Source organism: Pimephales promelas, chromosome 20 (genome assembly GCF_988280905.1).
Source record: "Pimephales promelas chromosome 20, fPimPro1.hap1.1, whole genome shotgun sequence".
In the NCBI taxonomy this organism is placed as follows: Eukaryota; Metazoa; Chordata; class Actinopteri; order Cypriniformes; family Leuciscidae; genus Pimephales; species Pimephales promelas.
This window is the reverse complement of record NC_142788.1, coordinates 27,379,397-27,401,398: the sequence shown is the minus strand read 5'-3', so window position 1 is coordinate 27,401,398 and position 22,002 is coordinate 27,379,397. Positions and strand designations below refer to the sequence as shown.

Below are 22,002 nucleotides of genomic sequence, written 5' to 3'. Positions count from 1 at the left end.
TTTTCTTTTCATTTGCTTACTTTTGTTCTGCCTACCTTGTATGTACTCCTTTCTCTCTTTTGTATACATAATTCACTGATCTCTTATTTTTGTATAAATTATAATGTTTTGTTAACTTGCAATAAAAAAAAATAAAAACATTGCAAAGTTGGATCTCTACAAGTGACTTGCATGCATGCATCAATGCTTTTTCTACGACTTAAGCCCTGTTTACTCCTGGTATTAAGATGTGTTTTGGTCGATCGGATCACAAGTAGACGAGGGAGACACATTCCCGTTTACACCTGGTTTTTTAATCTCTTTTGTCCACTTTCAACCACTTCTGTCCTGATTTCTGTGAGGGTCTATGGGTGGGCAAATGTTTTTTTTTTCCAGATCCTTCGACCTAATGGACAAAATAAGTGCCGCAAGTTCACGCCAAACACTGAGAGTGTGTGTTAGAAATCAGGAATGGTGAGAGAAAATTTTTGGTCTTCAAACCAAACTTGGGTCTCCAGTAAACAAAGTTTAAATCCCAGCTGGCTAGCGTACGCGTTACACCGTGTCCTAACTACACGCGATAAAAGGTATCTTTTCCATGTTAATCAGAGTTTTTGTCCTAACCAGACGCGACGGCGACACGCAAAGTTTCTAATTTAGAAACGGTTCCTATTTCTGCGACGTCGCGGCTGACAGAATGAGTATTTTTAGTTAAAAATAGGTCACTGTGCCACAAGTGATAATGGATAATTTACCTCAGATGTTGAAAGCATATAATATAGCGTTCAAAATTAATTCTATGCAAACATACAACTGTACTTCATAACAAAATTAGTCAATGAGTATATTTTGTTCATATTTTGTTTTGTTTTGTTGTTGTTTTGATTTTTAATGTTATTTCTTGATTTGATTATGTCCTTACCCATTTCCAATGCGAGTGAGGGCCAGCGGTGCGCCTTCACAGAGAGACTCCGCCCACACGCTGTTCTGAATGCTTGGCGTCTCACAGTCGCGTCGCGTCTAGTGTGGACAGACACACTTGCTGTCGCTGGAATTTTATCACGTCGAATGTAGTTAGGACACCGTGTTAGATCAGTAGACGGTCTTTTGCGGATATTCGAACACATTTAATATGTGTTTGCACTTTTTATAGTATAAAGTATTTAGTATAGCACTTTTCATAGTAGGTGCGGCAAAATTTTAAAATACTACTTTTATTGTGTCACGAAATTTATTTTTTCAGTCGAGAACTTTAAACATATCAGTTAAAAGACATTAATGACTCATTATAACGTAGTTCAACAAGTGATTTTCTCTGATTTGTAACCAGGCACTAAAGCGAATACCCATAAAACTAGCTTTGAACCAATTAATCCTAAGCTAAGACCCATCTCTTTAGTGGGACTCATCTCTTCACCACACCGGCACCGGCTTTGGAATAGTGGTGCAACGGATCATCACTGATCCGTGATCCGTTCGGATCAATGTCTTCGGTTCGGCACACACGTGATCCGCGGATTGATTATGAAAAAAAAATAAAAAAACATGCGCATGTTGTTCAGTCAACGCACAGCTTCGTCATAGCGAGCGGAGGAACGGAGAAGCTTGAACGCCCCGCGTCATTTCAGGGCTCCAAACCAGACTTCAATGAATCCGTGACAAGAATAGCGCGCGTAAACATCTGTGGGAGGGAGACGGAGACAAATATCACAACCTGATGTGCGTCTGAGCAATAAGCGATCTATCGACTCGTTAGTCGTTACCTAGCAGCGAATGCAAACAAAATGAAAGTGGAACTAAAATACGCTACTCATTTATGATTAGGACCGTGGTCGGAGCAGCAGCAGCGATCCATTGACAAAATAAAGCCCCGAACTTGACAGTCGCGGGCCGATCTCGCTCACGCAACACTGTTACTAGGAGATCCAGTGAAGAAATCCATTGAATTCGCCTCAGAATTAATAACATCAACACCACGAGATCCAATTAGAAACACTCCGATTCGGCGCAGGTTTCTGTTATAAACCATATCAGATCAAACAGAGCTGACGTGGAAACCAGGAGAAACACTTAAAGAAGGCTTTCAGTCCACAAATCAGCCTATATATGATAATGTGTAAGAAATAGTCAAATGCTTACAAGTAGCCTACTACACATCTTTTCCCAGCACTTCAATAATATCATAAATAAATGTTTTATTTTTTTGAATTTTTTATGTGATTACCAACACATTTTTGTTTATCCTTTAAAGATTGTCCTAAAATGAAAAAAGTACGATGATATTTTCACTACTTTTATTAATTGATATTAAGACATTATAAATGATAATAACTAAGTTAATTTCATCTACACCCTATTAAGCTTAGTGATTTATAATGTCAGCCCCAGTGCTACCAGAATTTTTTTTTTTTTTTTTTTGTAGAACTCGCTGTGAGTTCTCATTTGAGGTGATGCTGCCCTCAACTTTCAGTTTGGAACCCTGTGAAGTTAAAATAAAACAGAATATCATAATGTTAAGTCTATTTATTATTAAAGAATTTGTCAGTAGGCTATTACAGTTATTTTGGGGGAAATTTTTTTTTTTTTTGCTCAACCGAAAAATGATCCGATCCGTGACCCTGATCCGAGAAACGATCCGATCCGTGAGTTTTTTGATCCGTTGCACCCCTACTTTGGAACCAACAATGGCCACAGACAATTTGAGGAAGTGGTGGGGGAAGTGACATATACCGTAAAGTAGTCGAATTTTGTAGTTCTTTTTGTGCTAAGGTTACTACCCAATACCCAACGTTACATAGTGCAAGCAAAAGTGATACAGACCTCATCAGGCTATTTAACCTATTGTAAGTCGATGTACCATCACAAGGGTCTTGGGAATATATTATGAAGGTTGAAAAACTACATAGTGTTACTTTAAAACAAGGTGTAAACACTTAATTTAGTTTAATTCTTAAATCTGTCTTAGCAAAGATCTTAAAGGGCCTCAGCAAAGAGTCAAAAGAAAACGCACCAGTCCCTCGGACATCAGCTTTAACTTCCAGCCAGTCTGCCGTGAGATAATGTTGTATCCTGCCCTGGCTGATGGACAGCTGAATCTCTTTATCCTTTGTTCTTTATTTACAACAGTCAGACTGCTCTGCACGCTGGCCCGATTTCACAGGTGAATGCACGCTATTCTCTGGGAAGACAAAAAAAAAAAACAATCGAGGTACGGCAAGAGGATATAAACGAAGAAAAAGACCAAGTTTCTCGGAGGCTGAAAGAGATGATATCTTTCTCAAGCACCACAGAGTACCTCTCAAATCACCTTTCTCCCGCAAGTCAGTCAAGCAAGCTCATATATTCTCATTTTTCCATCGTCTCATGCAAACTGTTACTAGCACCACTACAAGGTATTACATGGCTGAGAAGTGAGAATGAGTGTTTTCTTTGTCTTCTGCAAATGTGTTTGTTAGAGGCCCATCCCTCGGAGCACCAGAGGCCCTTTTACTGCAACTCAGGCATCATGGGCTCTGCTCTCAGTAATCACATTGCCTCTCCCCCGCGAGATCTACGTGCATAGTGCTTATCAACTAGATTACCGCCAGGTGAAGATGAATAACCCAATTTGCGGCTCCTCATTTCGGTGGGTGTAGTATTCAGTGTCAGCAGGCATTAGCAGATAAAGTGTATTGCTTTGGTGGATGGGTGTGGCTGAATCGCCTTTAAGATTGAGACATACGTGCACTTGGCCAGATGAGATGTCTCCAGAAGCACAGCTTGGATCGTGAGTAGTCTTCACCTTTATCTTAATGCTGACCACAGAACATTTGCAAAGAACTAAAATTCTCTAAACACACTATGATGGTTTTCAGTCGGGGTAAAAGCCATATTTAACGCCACTGTGGGAAAGATGTACTATATAGTCAATATTTGTCCTGCTGTATACCTTGGTGTTAATTGGTCAGCATGTCTGAAAAACTTCAGAAAACATGGAGTTTGAAGATTCCCAGCAAACAAATTTAGGTTCTGGGAACGTTAGTTTTTGGTTCCCAGAACGTTCCTAGAACTTTCCCTTAAGGATAAGGGAATTGTTCCGGAAACGTTCTCCCTACGTTTTAAAAATGGAACCTAAAAATAACCTACATGGAACGTTCCTATAACGTTCTTGTTTAGTTCCCAAAAAAATAACCTCATGGGACCATTCGGGAATGTTAGGGGAATTCTGTGTTTGCTGGGTTAGAAGTGATCTTGAACAGTACAACCTACTAAGCAAACTATACAGTTATCTTTATACAGTGATGTGAATAAGTTTGGACACCCATGCTAAAGTTGCCTAAAAAGAGGAATAAGAGGGTGTCCAAACTTATTCACACCACTGTATATAAACTATATCTATACAGTACTTGAATGCCTAGTTTTCTTTTGTTTCATATTAAATTTGCCATCTATTCTTTGAATGCTGGTGTCAAAGGCTTCTTAACTGACTTAACTAGCAAAACTCCCTTGATCAGTTGGCATCCTCAGAAAGACCATACTAGTCAACTCTGTTGGATGCTACACAGGTTTTGATGGTGAACAACATCTTGCTGATGAACACCAGCACCTAACATGCACAAACCAGATCCCACCTGCATGGAAATGCATGTTGGTTTAAGCCAGGACTATTAGGCAGCACTGTGGTCTTGGATGGCCACTGTTTTAGAGAGTTTAGCTCCAACCCTATTCCAGCTAATTTGAACCAGAGGTCCATATAAGCTGCGAATGCTCTGCATACCCAAGGCATTCAAGGACTCACTAACACATTACTAGAAACACATTGCACGCAGAATATCCAAGGTTGTTGATCGACAGTCTATGTGTTTGTTAAAGTCTTTCGCATTATTTCAACTTGTTTTTTTAAAGAATTAAAAAATATACATTTTTATAATTTTTTTTTACATTTTTTCTATTTATTTGAATTATTTTTTACTTGTATTTTATTTATAATGAATATTAGTAGCCTGTTATATCATACTTATTTTCAATTTTTAAAAAATACTCTCAGCATACACTTAAATTGACCACTTTACCTCTGTTATCTCTGATTTAGATCTGAGTCTCTAGTCTAGTGTGTCCTGAGCAAATTCACTGTAGTTTGTAGCATGTTGTTTCAGCGACACTTGCGGAATTACATAAACACATGATATTTTGGATATTTTTTATTCACGCCTCCCTCAACTCTAACATCACCATTACAGCTCTTACAGGAGCTTTTGAAGGCATGTCTCAACAGATAAATGTAGGCTACTTTCAATAAAAGGCCCAACAAATTAGGAATACTTTTAGCTGTGTTGCTATGTGTCATGAGAGTGTGTCATGAGCAAGCACCATCGCATCACCCCACACATCATACCCAGTTAACAAAGTCACTGCTCGCCACTGATTGAACATGTTAATCAAGGATTATTTGAAAAAAAAAAAAAGACAGGAAAGTTGGATAAGAGTTCAAGCTAAATCCCGAAAGACACTGGCCCTCGAGAACTGGAGTGGCATAGCACTGGTCGTCTCAGCAGGGTAGGCAAACAAAGTTCATATCTACATAGCTTAGTGCCCTCCATTTTTCAACATTTCTGCGGGTTAATGAATACCAGTGACACAAAGAACTAAAACGAGTTTTGATGGGTCCCAAGAGGTGTTTTTCCCCAGGCCTTGCACTTGAACGCTCGTGCCTGAAAGGGGCGACTACACTACATATTACCGCCGGTAATGCATCGCAGCGTTATGGATGGCCCAACTGTCCACCGCCTCTCAGTGCAAGGGAGGTCAGCATCTCGCAAACGAGTGCCACGCTGCCCTCTGAGGTGATTACTGATAAAGAATGACATGCTGAAGGGAGACGCTGGGGAAATATACGCCAGTCTCCTGCCTCGATACTTTTCTTTCATTGGGAAGGGCTGTGCGTAATGTATAAATACAGGGGGAACGAAAACTCACCTCTCCTTATGAGGCACTTCATCTCTGAAAGAGGACAGAAGGTCGAGTCATCAAAAATGCAGGAGGGTTTTGGTAGAGTATCCACATACTCTCTCTGATAATGTGATGAGGTCTCGAATATTTTCATACATGCTGCATTTTCTCTGTAAGACACTCTCTGTCAGAGCGAAAAGGCCTGTGACACAAAGGCTGTAAAAGACAAAAAGGAAATGATTGATGTCGGAAACAAATGAGGGGTGGTTATCACACAAAAAACATGCAAGAAACGACATATTCTGGGTACCTTTAAGGGTACAACAGCTTGTAAATGGGGCATTTTACCTTATCTACCCCTAAAATGTGCATACAGTATTAATTAAGAGTAGTAATACAGTATTTGCCCTTAAGGTACTCTACTATGAACCTTTTAGGGGTAAATAAGCCCAAAAATGTCCATTTGAGGGTCCTGCACCATTTATAAACTAATGTACATCTAAAGGTAGCATTTTTGGAGTCTTGTCTTAAAACTGCCCACGGGACATTTTGCCAGATGCTTGGCTTTTATTGTATATCCCCTTCTGAAGTGAAGCCTAATTGGTCTATGATCCTGCTTCACAAAGACCTACAAGTATTTGCTAAACATGAAATGTTCTGACTGGTTATGATTGTATAGCATCACAGTATTTTTGCTGTCAATGTCAGTTTGGACAAAAACATTAGGTTAGGACACATGGTTTTTAAATTGTGCATGTTGTCAATTACCACAGACCTCGGTTTCCAAAGACAGAAAACATGTTAACGTTTATATATCCACAATGAAGTCCTAGCAGGTCGTAAAACATTGCTATCCTGTAACTATCACACTATTTTAAAAATAAGTACTTGAAATTTTTTTAAACATGTTAGCATGGCACTAGTGCATTAGAATATAACAGTATTTTGACTAGCTAGAACAGTAAACCTAAGTTTGAATAGACGCACAGGCTTTGCATTTCTGCTTTTAAATGACTCCAATATGACTGTGTATTAGGGTTTCTCATTCATTTATACACAGTGAGGGGCGAATTGAAATTTCTGTCACAAATACTACCCTTAGACAGTTAGAGAAGATAATTCTGATCTTAGATCAGGAACCGAACCCCTTGCCTTAATAACAAAGGATTTTAAGTGTTTTCATACCCACACACAAAGAAATTGACTGTCAGAGTAGGAGAGAAGAGAGTCCATACTGTTTGAGCCTCTATGTGTGCACACATGCACTTGAAATATTAGGTTGTTAGCAAGCACCATTACGAAGTGAGAAAGGGAGGCGAACAGAGAGCCATTCTTTCACGAGGAGGTGCCATGTCCCAACCATCACACTCCCGGCACACGAGGGCTCCAATGGCACCTGAGGGGGAATCTCATGGCTGTCATCCCAGAAAGCCTCCTGCACTGATGCAGGCCTGCCATCTGCTCTCCATATGAGATAGAAATGAGGAATTGTCTTTGAAAAGCCATCTTTCTCTCTTCTTCAACTCACCGACTGAAAAATTGTTGTTATTGCTACAGTATTGTGGTAGCAAAAACAGGAAGCCACACTTTTAGGTTGAGTAACATAGTGGGTAATTACCTAAAGTACTAAGAGAGTTGCTGGGCCATTCCTGTTATGCAATTACCTTTTGAGCTCTGTGATTTAAAAATAAAAAATGTATGAGACTGTATATGCTCTGGTCAAAGTTTTCAGAAACCTAACAGGATAGAAATGAACTGCTAAAGTTAAGTTTTTCTCATTGATAAAATTAGATTTAGCTTACATGGACTTTAGAAATGTTGATATCAAAGCAATTTCTGTAATCTTGTCAAACAGGATGGGATATTTGAAAATGACAAACCACCTAATCCAACAACGCATCACAGAATTAATCAAATCCATTGCTTATACATGGGCTGTGTTCAAAATCCAAAACATTCTCATCCTTTGGTGTCATATAGGTGACGCCATATGACATTTCGTCAAAATACTACGCACATAGCACCCTTTAGCGTAAATATAACACACACTGTTATGGGTAGGTTTAGGTCTGGGGTAGGGTCTGCATCTCATATTGACGCTAAAGGATGCAAGTCTCATTGGTAGATGATTGTTTTAAGAAAAAACTTGTGTGATCTTTTTTTTTTACTTTGACTGGAAACTTTAACACAGGGCTGTCAACTCTAACGTGAGACTCGCACAATTTAGTCAATTCTCACGCTCTCAATCCCCACCCCCGATTTCTCATGCTGAAGTGTCAACCCGGTCGGTCAAATGCCTGAAAGATGAGTTTTACTATAGATCTACCTGTTGAGCCACTTGTGATGGACTAGTTATACCTCAAATTAGTTAAAATATCCCGTAATCTAGAGCGAGCGTGCATGTGAGACAGATATTGTGTTCCAAACCCCACGCGGGCACGGCAGAGAGGTAAGCGAGCGAGAGATCTTTCGCTATGCAAACATACTAAAATAAGAAAAGCATTTTTGTGTGAATTCAGACTTACTTATGGTTTTTCGCCAACTATATAGTAGGAATATGCAAATGCAAGTATAAAGATGCTGCTTTAGTGATGCTGTGCTGTTGTTCCAAAATTATTTCACTTCCAGGAAGATGATGTCATTAATGAACTAGCTTTTGTTATTTAAAGGGATATTAAACTAATAGGGCTGCAACTAACGACTATTTTAATAGCCGACTAGTCACCGACTATAGAAACGATTAGTCGACTAATTAAATAATTATTACATTTTTCTAAAATTTAGCATGAGATTGCTTTAATTCTGTGGGAAATAATAGTAAACACAAGAAAGAAGGGGGTACTTCAATGAAAAATTTATATTTTATTGAACTTTAATGCTGATTGGCCGATTCATACTAAAAGTAAATAAAAATGCCCAGTCTAAAACCAATTAGGCACAGTGCTCGGTCAGTAAAGACATAAATACATAAATAGAGAAACTATCATTTTTTTATAAAGGACAACATTTGTTTTATAAGAAAAAATAAATTAAAATCGAGTAAATATTTTCTTCTTGTAAACCAGGGGCAGGCACATTAGCAGCAATAAAACAGTAAACAAAAACATTAAGTGCATTTCGTGAGATACATTCAGTGGTCAATCTGTTGCAAAAGAACTTTACAACTCGTCTTAACATTATGAAATCTAACGGTTTTAAAATAAGCTTTCAGAGTCGTCTGAATACCGAAAATACGCTTATAAAATTTGTAATGTACATCCAAAACAAAACGTATCTGACCGAGGCGAGTCAAACTCCGTTTCATTTAACTGTCCGACGTGCTTTCTCGTTAAATGTTTGTGCATCACCGAGGTGCTGCCGTGATACGCAAGGACTGCTTTGCAAACCATGCAGGTAATCTTTTTATTTAAAATGCTGCCAAGCTTTAGATGTTTTGGTACGCGCAGCTGCTGCATTGGACACCGCCATTTCTGTATGTTATCGCTCAGCAGAGAAGCTAATGCGCATGTGCGACTCTCGGCAGAGGTTGAAATGAAGAGAGATGCCTCGATCGGAAAAAACATGTCTTGCGACAACTTCGACAATGAAATTCATTGTCGACTATTTCTATTATCGATTTTTGTCGACAACGTCGACTAACCGTTGCATTCCTATACACTAAACAAAATGGGATAAAAATGGGATACTGTGAACATGTGAAAAACGATTTGATCACTAATGCTGTGTCCGAAATCATTCATTACTCACTATATAGTGAGCTCGCCATTTTGTAGTGCTGTCCGAATGTATAGTGATGATTATTATACCCTATATAGTCCACTCAATATATCCCAGAATGCATTTTGAAAAGTAGTGTACAACCGATGGTCACTAACCTAAGCCCTACATACATGCATTGCGCTGATCGTAAAAATAAGTTATAATCATGTGTGGAGTAGCGCATTATAACAAAAACGGCCAGAAATCACTTTTAGTTTTTACATTTTGGAGAAATATTCTCAATATAATTTAATGTATTTATTTTAAAAAGTCTATTTAGCCCAGAGCAGGCTCGGCACCAGCTGACAGATGATGTAATCAACGGCACCGAGAGACGATCGAGTAGTGTCCGAAAGTGTGTTTCTATTATACTGGTGAGCTCACTATATAGTGCTCTGCTCTCTACCCCCAACATAGGGGGTAGGGAGTAGTGCTTTGAGTGGAGATTTCGGACGCAGCATAATATTTGAAATATTAATATTACAACAATATTTTGAATATTTTGATTAGAGAAAGCAAGTGGAATATTGTAAGATTTTTGGCAAAGAAACACAACAACAGCAGTAAAATAAGTCAATTAACCCTCATGTTTACTTAGAACAAAACCATGAAACTGAAAACAAAAAGGCCCTGCACAGCAGGAATAAAAATACTACACTGCATTTAATCAGATTTAAATTTAAGCATACATATGGTTTGATAAAGGCTCCTGTAAGTAACCTTTCCATGGCTTTTGTTTTGTCACTCTGCGCAAATTATCCCCGGCCCCCACAGAGCCTACAAGAAATAGCATTATTTTATGACACTAGGAGGAGAAAGAGAAGAAAAACAATGCAAAAAAAAAAAAAAAGGAGAGTGAAAAAGGGAGATGGGCAAAAAAGGTCCTTCAGGGAACATGGTGTAAATGAACTTCCAGGAATGACACAGGCGAGCAATGAGGCGTGGATAGAAAATATACGCCGCACATCATCGGATAGAGATGCCAGTGGAAATGGCTTCATTGAAGTGTCAGCCCTCATCCATCAATCAATCATCCGCAAGAAACAATAACGGCCGCGGCGATGGTGCGGCTTTTATGGGGCTTACTCATGGGTATCGGCAACAGCACTTAAGGGTGGCTCTGACACAGGAGGAAAAAGCGAGGTTAGGGGTATGCAGACGCATTTCACATGCAGGTAGAGCGCAGGAGAGAGCGAGTGGGGCGGGGAGGGATCACACTTAGTGGATGTGCTTTTGCAAAAAGAAAAAGAAAAGAAAATGCAAAAAACTCCCCTGGCAAAAAGAAAAATAGCCCATGCTCCTGATCCAGAGTGTAGAAGGGTGGAAAACAAAGCTGTCTTCCATCTATCATTCACCCTCCATCTATCACTTCTGCTCTGTGTTTTGAGAGCGTGTGAGATTGTGATGTTTAGACCGTTGTAATATTTATGGCCCGATGATAGAGGGGAAGACGGGCTCAGACAGGCGGACGTTAGATGTATATTTTCACGGGGTCGTGACCTCGGTCCCGTATCTCCCTCAGTGGTTTCGAATACGCTAACGCAACATCTGGGGAAGAGTCATTGCACTTTACGTTTACGTGATGAAATTAACGTTTCCAGCGCAGTGGTCCTTTTGTCAGACAATCTGAAGGCATTGGTGACTATTTAAAGAGGTTATTTAAACAAACGCTTTTGTCCAAAAATTACAATTATATTATTTAATCACCCTTGTGTTGTTCAAACCCCATATATACCTTAGTTAGGGTAACGTTAGCCCTATTGCTGTCAAACGATCGCGATTAATCGCATCCAAAATAAAAGTTTGTGTTTAGATAATATGGGTGCACTGCGTTTAATTATTTTATATATACTGTATATATAAATACACACACATGCTTGTATATATTTAAGAAATATTTTCATGTATTTACTCTATATAGATTTATATATAATTTATTATACATAAATATAAATATTTTATATATAAATAATATTTTTTTCTTAAATATAGATGCATGTGTGTGTGTCTTTATATTTATATTTATATATATATATATATATACACACACACACACAAAATAATTATACACAGTGCACCCACATATATTATGTAAACACAAACTTTTATTTTGGATGCGATTAATCATTTGACAGCCCTAGTTAATGCTTGTGATTGTACTGTTGTTTAACGACAATCCAATTGTTCAGCTGACTTTCCAAATTTATCACTTTGATACCGAATAACTTTACATCTGAGGCGTCCAAAGACTTAATTTGTCCATTATTTATTTCTAAAGAAACATGACAATGTATAAAATGCTCCATTACTTTGTATCTTACATTACAGCCCCATAGAAGCTGTTTTTGTAAAAAAAAATTCCCTCAAGGAGTGAATGAAAAAGAGTGAGTCAATTCGGACACAATTGACGCGGTGCAATATTTCCAACGAACGTCAAGCGCTTGCACTACTTCTGAAACGAATAAATGGATGTACAACAATCGATTTGACTCATCAAGCTGTTGCGACAACTGTCATGTCTGGTGTAACGTTAGACAAGGTCTATGCTGTTGTTTATCTGTGGAACACACATTTTAAAGGGGTGGTTGATTATGATTTCACTTTTTAAACTTTAGTTAGTGTGTAATGTTGCTGTTTGAGCATAAACAACAACTGCGAAGTTACAACGCTCAAAGTTCAAAGCAAAGGGAGATTTTTTTTCTTTTACAGAAATCACCTAACTTTTACTGACATCACTAACCAGAAAATTTACATAAACCCTGTCCCTGGGAACACGATTTCTAGATGATCATGATAGAATATGCTGATCAATGACAAGATAGTTAACTCCACATCAGCTACATAAATTCATCAACTAACCATTCGGAGATGTCCTGTTGCATTCTACATGTTGTCACTTCTTCTTCAGTCTCTCCATCTTTGTCCGACTCTGGTTTCAACATAAAAGGTTTAACAGTTTTTTACATTTTCAGTGCATGTCTGTGTCAAGTTTTGCTTTTTTAGTGCACAATTTACCCACTTGAAAAGGACAGACACATCATCAACGAAGGCCTTAACTGGATTCCACTCTTCTTGTGTTTTTATCAATTATGATGAATGTTCACATAGGTAGACAGAAGAAAGGTGAAAAACCTTTAACAGAAATAAAAAATACAAAATATGTAAATGAATTGCAAATAAAGCTTATTAATAATCCGTTGTTGTCATCTATTTTGAAATGCAGCACTCTCAAACGATATTATTAACAAGCTTCATACACCATCACATTTTTAATGTGTAACGTTATATATGAAATCAGATCACGTGAACTTCAGAAAGACCTTGTATCGTCACTCTCTACCGATATTAAATCGAAATACAAATCAATGGTATACAAATAAAACACCAGTAACTCAATAACATTAAGATTTGCTACACAGAAGTAAATTTAGCTTAAAATAGTGACGTTATGTCTGCGTTATGAGCAGTTACAGAAAGTAACGTTATGTCATGCCGAGCACAGATATAGGTTAACTTTACTGCGTTACACACTAATTCGGCATTTGCCGCTACACAAGCATCATTCTTTTTCCATTCACAGAAGCATATGAATTATTAAAGTTCTCACCGGCTGCCACTTCGGGATTTGACGATGTATTTACAGTTCGTGCACTTTTTCCGTGTCCAGTCGCTCAGTTTTCGACAGAGCTCGTGCTGACTTCTCACCAAACCAACTCTTTTTCCTTCTTCCGTTTTCCGCCCCTTGCTCCGATTGGCTGAGCGACTACTATAGCGTTTTGTTTTCCTTCCTTTTTCCCTCTTTTCTTCTTAGTAATAAATTTATATTTTGTCCAGTTTGACTTGACACTGTGTGAGGTAAACAAAGACACACACAGCTCTCGTAGCTCCGTTCTCTGTGGCGGGAGCAGCAGCTCATTTGCATTTAAAGGGATACACACAAAACGTTGCGTTTTACCTCACCCTCAAAAAGTGACAATTTAACATGCTATAAAAAAAATTCTGTGGGGTATTTTGAGCTAAAACTTCACATACACACTCGGGGGACATCTCGTGAAAAGGGCATTATAGCACCCCTTCAACTGACACCAAAATGGCAGGTGGAAGATTTCCTGTGAATGACAACTTTGTTTTCTCCACAAATCTGTTTTTCACACACTGCTATCTTACAACTTCCAAAGACTTAGAATATTGTCTTATGGACTACTTTTAAAGTTATTTATTTATTTTGGAGTTCTAAAGCTGTGGTAACATCGGAAACTTGTAGGCCCTGATATAGACCATTTCACAAGATGTAATCAACAGTGGTCCAGAAGCACTTCCTGTTTCAGTTTTTTAACACTACATAAAAGCTGGGATAAAATACAACCAACAGAACATTAAAAACTGAATCAAAAATTTAAACAAAGATCTTTACAATGTTTTCTTTACATTGGGGAAAAAAAGAAAACCGTTACAAACTGAAACAGGAAGTGCTTCTGGACCAGTGTTGTTTACATCTTGTGAAATGGTCTATATACTGATGTGACATCATTTTGTACAAAATCAGGCCAATACGACTCTGTTCCCTCTGGCTGCTAACACCTTCGTACTACCATTGGTCCGTGGTGATTACTTAATTGGTATGTGTGCGCAGAACGTGGAAATCTTTTCTGGTTCATTTCGCGTCACAAGTCAGTTGAGATTAGAGGTGACACATGAGTGAAAACTTGAGCTGCTTTATATTAGAAAATGAAGTTGTAGCCTACTTCTGATGAAACGAGACACTGTTTTTTATGTTTATTACGGTAAAGCTGCTTGATTTTAGGCACTCTATTGTATAAAGTGCTATATAAATAAATATGACTTTAATAGAGTGCTGAATTGCAAGATCATGTGCAAACATATCCATGTTGCTATGATCAGACGCTTTCCTTACTGTACGTTCACCGCCACCTACTTGAGCTTCCAAAGCGGCCGGAAGTCATTCATTTTCAATGGAAGCTGGCTTCTCTCAGTTGCAAGGAGCGTCAAATCCATTGGCGTCGCGTTTTGGGGCGTTTTGAGTGTCAATCAGAAAGTTGAAAGAAGCTCAACTTTATGGTAATGAGCTATGACACGGTAAAGCGGCAAGCAGCGGCAAAACGCCAGTAACCGGAAAATAGAAGTCATGCTGCATGTTCAGCAGAAGAAAATCATATGGTTTGGAACAACTTGAGGGTGAGTAACTGATGACAGAAATTTCATTTTGTGCCGAACTATGCCTTTAAGACTTAAGGAAATGCACTATTCAACAGCTAAGACATGCTTTTTGTCCAAAAAAAGTGTTCAATAGATCTTCTGCCCCATTTTCATGGAAGAATGACAACAATTTCATTTCTTAAAATCCTCATCCCATTAATGGCTTCAGCCAACAGAGAGCAACGTGGGCTGATGGAACCAGCAAAATCTTTAAACGCCGCAACAGTCGCTTTTACTGTACGTACGTCTTTTGATTTCCCTCTACCAGGTCTCTTGATGGCTTCTTAGCAACATGAAACATGACACATCATCCATTATTCTGAACGTGTGCCTTGCTATCTTAGCCTGCTCCATATGGTCCTGCTTGTCTCCAGACACCCAAATCCCTTTCCCGAGGCCAGCGGCTGTTTTTTCCGCAAGAGCCATTATATCTCCCTTCTTTCTCAGAGGGATCCACCGACGATGATGAGCAATCACAATGAACACCGACTTTACATTTCTCAGAAAAAACAGCACAAATCGGATTCCTTCAGTCTCACCGTCACTGGCCCAGTTGCTAATTCATGCAAGTTGACAATCTAGAGGAGGTAATTATCAATGACAACAACATTGCCCATTAGGAGGCCACATGACTAAGATGAAGTTTCTGTGTGTTTATTTTTGTCTGCAGTAAGGAGAAAAAGATGCCTGAAAATAAAAATAACAGATCCAATGTTAAGAAATACACTGAACAAAATTATAAACGCAACACTTTTGTTTTTGCCTCCATTTTTTCATGAGCTGAACTCAAAGATCTAAGACTTTTTCTATGTACACAAAAGGCCTATTTCTCTCAGATATTGTTCACAAATCCGTCTAAATCTGTTAGTGAGCACTTCTCCTTTGCCGAGATAATCCATCCACCTCACATGTGTGGCATATCTGGCATATGTTTTGGACAAAGAAGACTCTTATGCTAACCATAACAACACTGCATTTATTTATTAGTATAAACAGTAATATTATGAATTACAAAATTGTTTTCTGTTAATATATTTTAAAATGAAAATTATTCCTGTGATGCAAAGCTGAATTTACAGCATCATTACTGCATGATCCTTCAGAAACCATTCTACGCTGATTTGCTGCTCAAGAAACATGATCAATGTTGAAAACAGTTGTGCTGCATATTTCCCTTGAATAGTAAAAAGAAAAAGAAAAAAAGGCATTTATTTGAAATAGAAATGTTTTAATACTGTAAATGGCTTTAATTTAATGTACCCTTACTGGAAAAAAAATACAAATGAAAATAAACATCTTACTGACAAACTTTAAAACGCACACACACAACATTTGCATGAAAGAACATTTCAGATCCGAATTGTGCACTAAGCCATGCAACATGAAACTAAGCATCACTGCACACAGCTATGAAAATACAAAAACAACAGTTAAGACAAAAGTGGGTGGGAGTATGTGTACGCTCGCATGACACAGGTTTGCAATCACAAACATATTAAAATACTGATTAAAATGCACACTACTAAAGTCACTAGTCAAAATATTGATCTTAAATTATCATACTGAAGCAGACAGTGGAACATTTTTATGGTGAACAAATAATTTGTCTGACAGTGGGGAAACGGCACTGATAAAATATGTATACAGTCGCCTTAATACTCGTCCACAGGGAATTTCGCTTTGCTTTAGCCGCAAAATGCTCTCGCAAATACCATGACAAGCAATGGGGTAACTGCACGCGTCCCCGTGTTGCACATACCTCTAATTAACATCTTAGTATTGTTCTTCTGCACATTACCTGCTGCACGCAGCATTGTGTGGGGCCCGCGCTGCGTGCCAGATCCCCACGTCAGCAAAAGCAACACCTCCTGTGGTGAATAAAGCAGAGCCCAGTGGAAATAAACGTCTCTTCTGCAGGGTGTGACCCCAGGCACAAAGGGGCCCACACCTTCACAGAAAACAAGGCAGGACGAAAACAGGAATTAACTATTGTGCTGGAACAGCAGGGGATGACGGCGCTCACTGTAATAGTTGCTCTGCATTGCATGTGTGCATTAAAAAATGCTAGTTAAGAGAACATTTAAAGGCACACCAAGCTTTTCACGTTGTTATTATGACAAATATGACCCGTGTTAAATATTGCCATGTAGTTGAACTACTCGCTTTACCTCAGTATCCCACTATTATTGGACACTTTTGGGTGTTTGTTAATTAATCAATCATGGGTGACAAATATGACGGCACTGCAACTGTATAAACTCAACAAAACTTGGCCAGCAAAACTTGAAATCGGAAGGAAGTTTCATTTGTTTAATATAAAATGAGCTTCAATTGTATATCATTACAGTGTTTCTGGTAGAATCAATTATTAAAAATAAATGATATTTTTAATCGCGATTAATCGCATCCAAAATAAAAGTTTGTGTTAACATAATATATGTGGGTGCACTGTGTATAATTATTTTGTATACAGTACATAAATACACACACATTCATGTATATTTAAGAAAGAAATATTATTTATATATAAAATATTTATATTTATTATATATAAATCTATATACAGTATATACATGAAAATATTTCTTAAATATATACACAAGCATGTGTGTGTATTTATATACGTATATATAAAATAATTATACACAGTGCACCCACATATATTATGTAAACACAAAAACTAAATATTTTCAATAATTTTAAAAATGTCTAGTTTTTAGTTCATTTAATTTTTTATATCCATCTAGCTATTTATCATTCATTCTGTCTGTCTTTCAATTTATTTTTCAGTCCATCCATCCATCTGCAGATTTAAAATGTAAAGCATAACTGAAAACATATGATCTTTTTCATTACAGTTATGAAAATATTTTTTGTTTGTTTGTTTTTTTACAGAAGGCGCCTCATAAAGTGAATTATGGGGGACATGTGCTGATTTTAACTATACAAAACAATGATCCAAAAAAAAAGTGTCCGTGTCCCTTTTCGTCATGCAAACTATAAGTATTTTTTCGTTTAAATTTGGGGGTGAATAAGAACACTGGGGACTGGTGCAAATGGCTACTCGCATATCTGTGGTTGTATTTGCCTTGAAAAAACATTGTACATACTCAAAACACTGAGTTCAACCCTCAGCACTGCTAAGGCAACACTAAACTCCCTGATTTACAGGAAGCCTGTGTGCTTTCCAACTTTCAACCAGTAATGAGGCCTGATCCAGACGTTTACTGATCACCGCAGACCAGCACTGAGAAAAAAAAAGAAAAAAATCAAATAAACACGGGGAAAGAAAACAGCAAGCAGCTCTATTCAGCACAGTCCTGACATTAAACCCTTGAGCAGGACTCGAGAGGCGGAAAACTGCACATCGTATTGGACTTGAGGGATTAGGCAAAACAGGAAGCGTGTCATGAGCTGAGGTTGTGCTTCCTTCCCCCTGCCATCCAGATGCTCATGTTGGCCTCCGTTTGAGGGGCATATGAGGGTGATAGTAAGTGAAATGCTCATTTTGCGTTTGTGATTATTGAAACCCATGGGCGATATGCACTAATGTGAGCTAATGCAATAGATTACACAGCACTGACCCTGGGGAGCAGACAGCAAGCAGATGTGCTATAGTCAAAAAGAAAAGGAGGGGGTGAAAGACTCTTGTTTAATATGCTAGATACTGTCCTATATAATTTACTGTTGTCAGACACTGGGATGCACTCGGCCAGGTTCAACATGCCGTCACCCCTGATCCAGTATGCATGGCCAGGAATGAAGACGAACAAAGCAAATTAGTCCACAGCTGTTTAATAAAAGCATTTGGGCCTCAAATGGAAGATGCTTATTCAATGCAATATAGTCACCTTCAATCAAAAACAACGAATTAAGGCGAATGGTTCTTTTATCTACACAAGACCTCATAACTCTTTGTGTGAGGAGTTCATTGTGTCTCGGTATCAAATGAAGCAAGAAGCACATGGTTTCACCAGCAGCAGTTCACATGTTTGTACATACTGCCCCCTAGTGTTCTGCCAGTGAAGTCACATTTTCTAAGAAACTCAGTCCTGTAGGTAGCCTAGTTGACACCAGTTGTAACAGAGGGTCATTCACAGCCCATTTTAAAGGGATACTCCACCATTTTTGGGTTTTTTTTTTTCATATTAACTATGTTATTCCCTTAACTAAGACTAGCTGATGCATACCTCTCTCGTCTCTGGCGCGCAAGACACTTTGATGGCACTTAACTAGCACAGTTCATTCAATATGGGCCAAGCAAAGAAGCGACCAAACACATCAACGATTCCCTATTTAAATACAGTTACACAAGTAGTGTAACTCGACCAAGAATGGTGACACAAAATAAAACGTTGCGCTTTTCTAAGCGTGTAAATTGGATGACTATAATGTATTTGGCGGAATACCAAAACAAGTGACATGGGAGCGCTTCGATTCGGCACATATACATCTATGCACTCGGCCAAAGTCCTTTTAGGCAAGTCATGTCACTCGGCCGCCATCTTGGCAACGAGCTTGACTGTTAAAAGCAGACGATTGGCTTTCCAGCGGGAGGGGAGGGACATGTGCATACAACCGCCATCTTTGGTGTTACGGGTTTTCCCTATACAGTTGTATTGAGGATCGAGGAAGTGGCATGTCTCTATCACTCTTAGAAGAAAAGGTTCTATATAGAACCTTAAAAGGTTCTAAAGCGCTACGTATTTGGAACCCCTAAAATGTAATGCATAAATGATCACAAAATTCAAGATGCAATTAATCAATATCAGACGAAGAGTGCCATTTCAGTTTTTCTCCTCCAAAAATCAGCATGATTTTACTATAACAGTTTAATAAACAATTTAATTACAACTGCAAAATGTTGCAGAATAATGTAATATATGAATGAATAAAGAATATTTGTGCCAAACGGGTTCTTTCTTGTCATCATCATCATTTTTTTGCATAAAAGGTCCTTTGCAGTTGAGGAAAGGGCCCTAGGCTACATATATAGAACCCTTTTTTCTGACTCGGTGCAGTAATATTATCACTCCAGAGAGGGTGAGGACTTTAAACAAGTGATGATATTACTACGCCGAGTCCATAGATATATATATACACCGAGTCAAAGTGCTTCCAATCATTTGCTGTAGTGTTTCGCCCTACATTAGTTATCCACTTTACACGCTTAGAAAAGCGCAACGTTTTATTTTGTGTCACCATTCTTGGTCGAGTTACTCTACTCGTGTAACTGTATTTAAATAGGGGAAACGTGGAGGTGTTTGGTCGCTTCACTGCTTGGCCCATATTGAATGAACTGGGCTAGTTTGTGCAATCAAAGTGTCTCGCGCGATTGAGCGCCCGCACTGAGACGAGAGAGGTGTGTATCAACTCGTCTTAGTTAAGGGAATAACATAGTTTAATATGAAAAAAAGGAAGGAGTGCCCCTTTAAAGGGGCATCACCAACAGATGTCGCTCAAATGCCAATGGGCGCAATTGGATAGACCTAAAACCAATCAGAGCTATCGTCATCGTGTAAAGCCTGCCTCAACGTTTGTGATTGGTGCCTCGATTTAGAAATGGTCTTGGTCAGGCTGACTTGCAAATTTGCCATAAGTTTGTCTGGGTTATTAAAATGAACAAATCTTTTTCTGAGTCATTTGGTTCATTCAACAAACGAAACGAACAAATTGACTCATTTTGATGAACGAGTTCAAACAGGAGTCACAAATGTGCATCACAGAACAGAGCAAGGCAAGCATTTGAGCTTATAAACGTAACGTTTTTTTTTTTTTTTTTTTAAATGAGCGATCGTTTCGCTTGATAAGACCCTTATTCATCGTCTGAAATCATTCAAAGCCCTTTGAACAGTTTGCAGTGAAACCGTTTGGACCTTGAACTGTTTGGTTCCCATTGAAGTCCATTATATGGAGAAAAATGCTGGAACGTTTTCATCAAAAACCTTAATTTCTTTTCGACTGAAGAAAGACATGGACATCTTGAATGACATTGGGATGAGTAAATTATCAGAACTATCAAACGTTTTTTTTTTGTTTTTTTTTCCAAATAGGACACATTTATGACAAAAAAAATGTAACTACCGCAAATTTACTAGCAGTTTGTCTAGACTACTTGGCATGGAAAAAAAACAGTACATCAAATCAAGCATATATGTTTTAATATCTAATAAACACCCAGAATCAAAATTTTAAAAACATTTCACTCACCTTAGTATTCCTCAGATGAAAATGAAAGGGACAATTTGACATTTCTTACAGTTTACACAACTGCTTTATTCTGCCTCTAGAAAGGGCCTCGGCCCTGGAATACACCTGGCTTAATAACAAGGTGGGTTACAAGATTGGGAATCCAAATTACACATTCCGTTAGAGACCAAGAATAACAGCATCATTCATGAAACAATGGACAAAACAGGGAGAAAAAAAAGCATCATTCAGCTTCAATATTTTTGCACGCCTGTGACAATCTTACCACAAGAAAGGAACTCCAAAGAGAAAATTAGTGAAAGTGCAAAAGAAAGAAGAAATTAAAAATGGGGAAAAAAATACTCTAGAGATTTTTTTTTTTCACAACTACAAACAAATTTACACATGGCTGTCACTACATCCTAAACCAAACTACCTACACAAACCCAATTCAGTGTGTTTGAAAGTCGAAATACTGCACACAAAAACCAGAGAGACAACGAACCTGCATAATAGGCAGCGTTGGTTTTTGACCAATTGAAATCCATTATCAAAACACAGTGACAGCCTTCACTCAGCCTAACTGATCTACAACTCACAAAAATAACTAAATAAGGAAAAATTCCTCCTTATTGAGTGAAGCAAAAAAAAAAAAAAAAAAAAAAGTTTCAAGTTTATCATCATCAAGGAAATACAATGCCTTTGCTTCAGCTCAAGAAAGCCCCTAAAACATTACAAAATAAGTTAACTCTCCGGCGGCCAAACATCTTCAGGGAGTAAGAGTTAGTATACTGAACGCAGACAGTAACAGAAACCATGACGTGCTTTAGCCACCATTCTACAAACACGCAACGACAACCTAATGAACCAACACGCTTGCCTGAAAATAAATACAATTGATTATTAGGTAAAAAAAAAAAAAACGCTAAA

The 22,002-nt window shown here is 38.2% G+C and overlaps 1 long non-coding RNA gene across 1 annotated transcript; it reads right to left on the bottom strand.

The window, feature by feature from the left end:
• Window positions 1-5,940: 5,940 nt before the first annotated feature.
• On the bottom strand, window positions 5,941-12,792 carry LOC148970668 (uncharacterized). The gene is made up of 3 exons (XR_016148081.1): window positions 12,686-12,792; window positions 12,526-12,595; window positions 5,941-6,123 (listed from the first exon to the last, which is right to left on the bottom strand). It is a non-coding gene; the product is annotated as an uncharacterized LOC148970668 (long non-coding RNA).
• Between the last annotated feature and the right edge of the window lie 9,210 nt (window positions 12,793-22,002).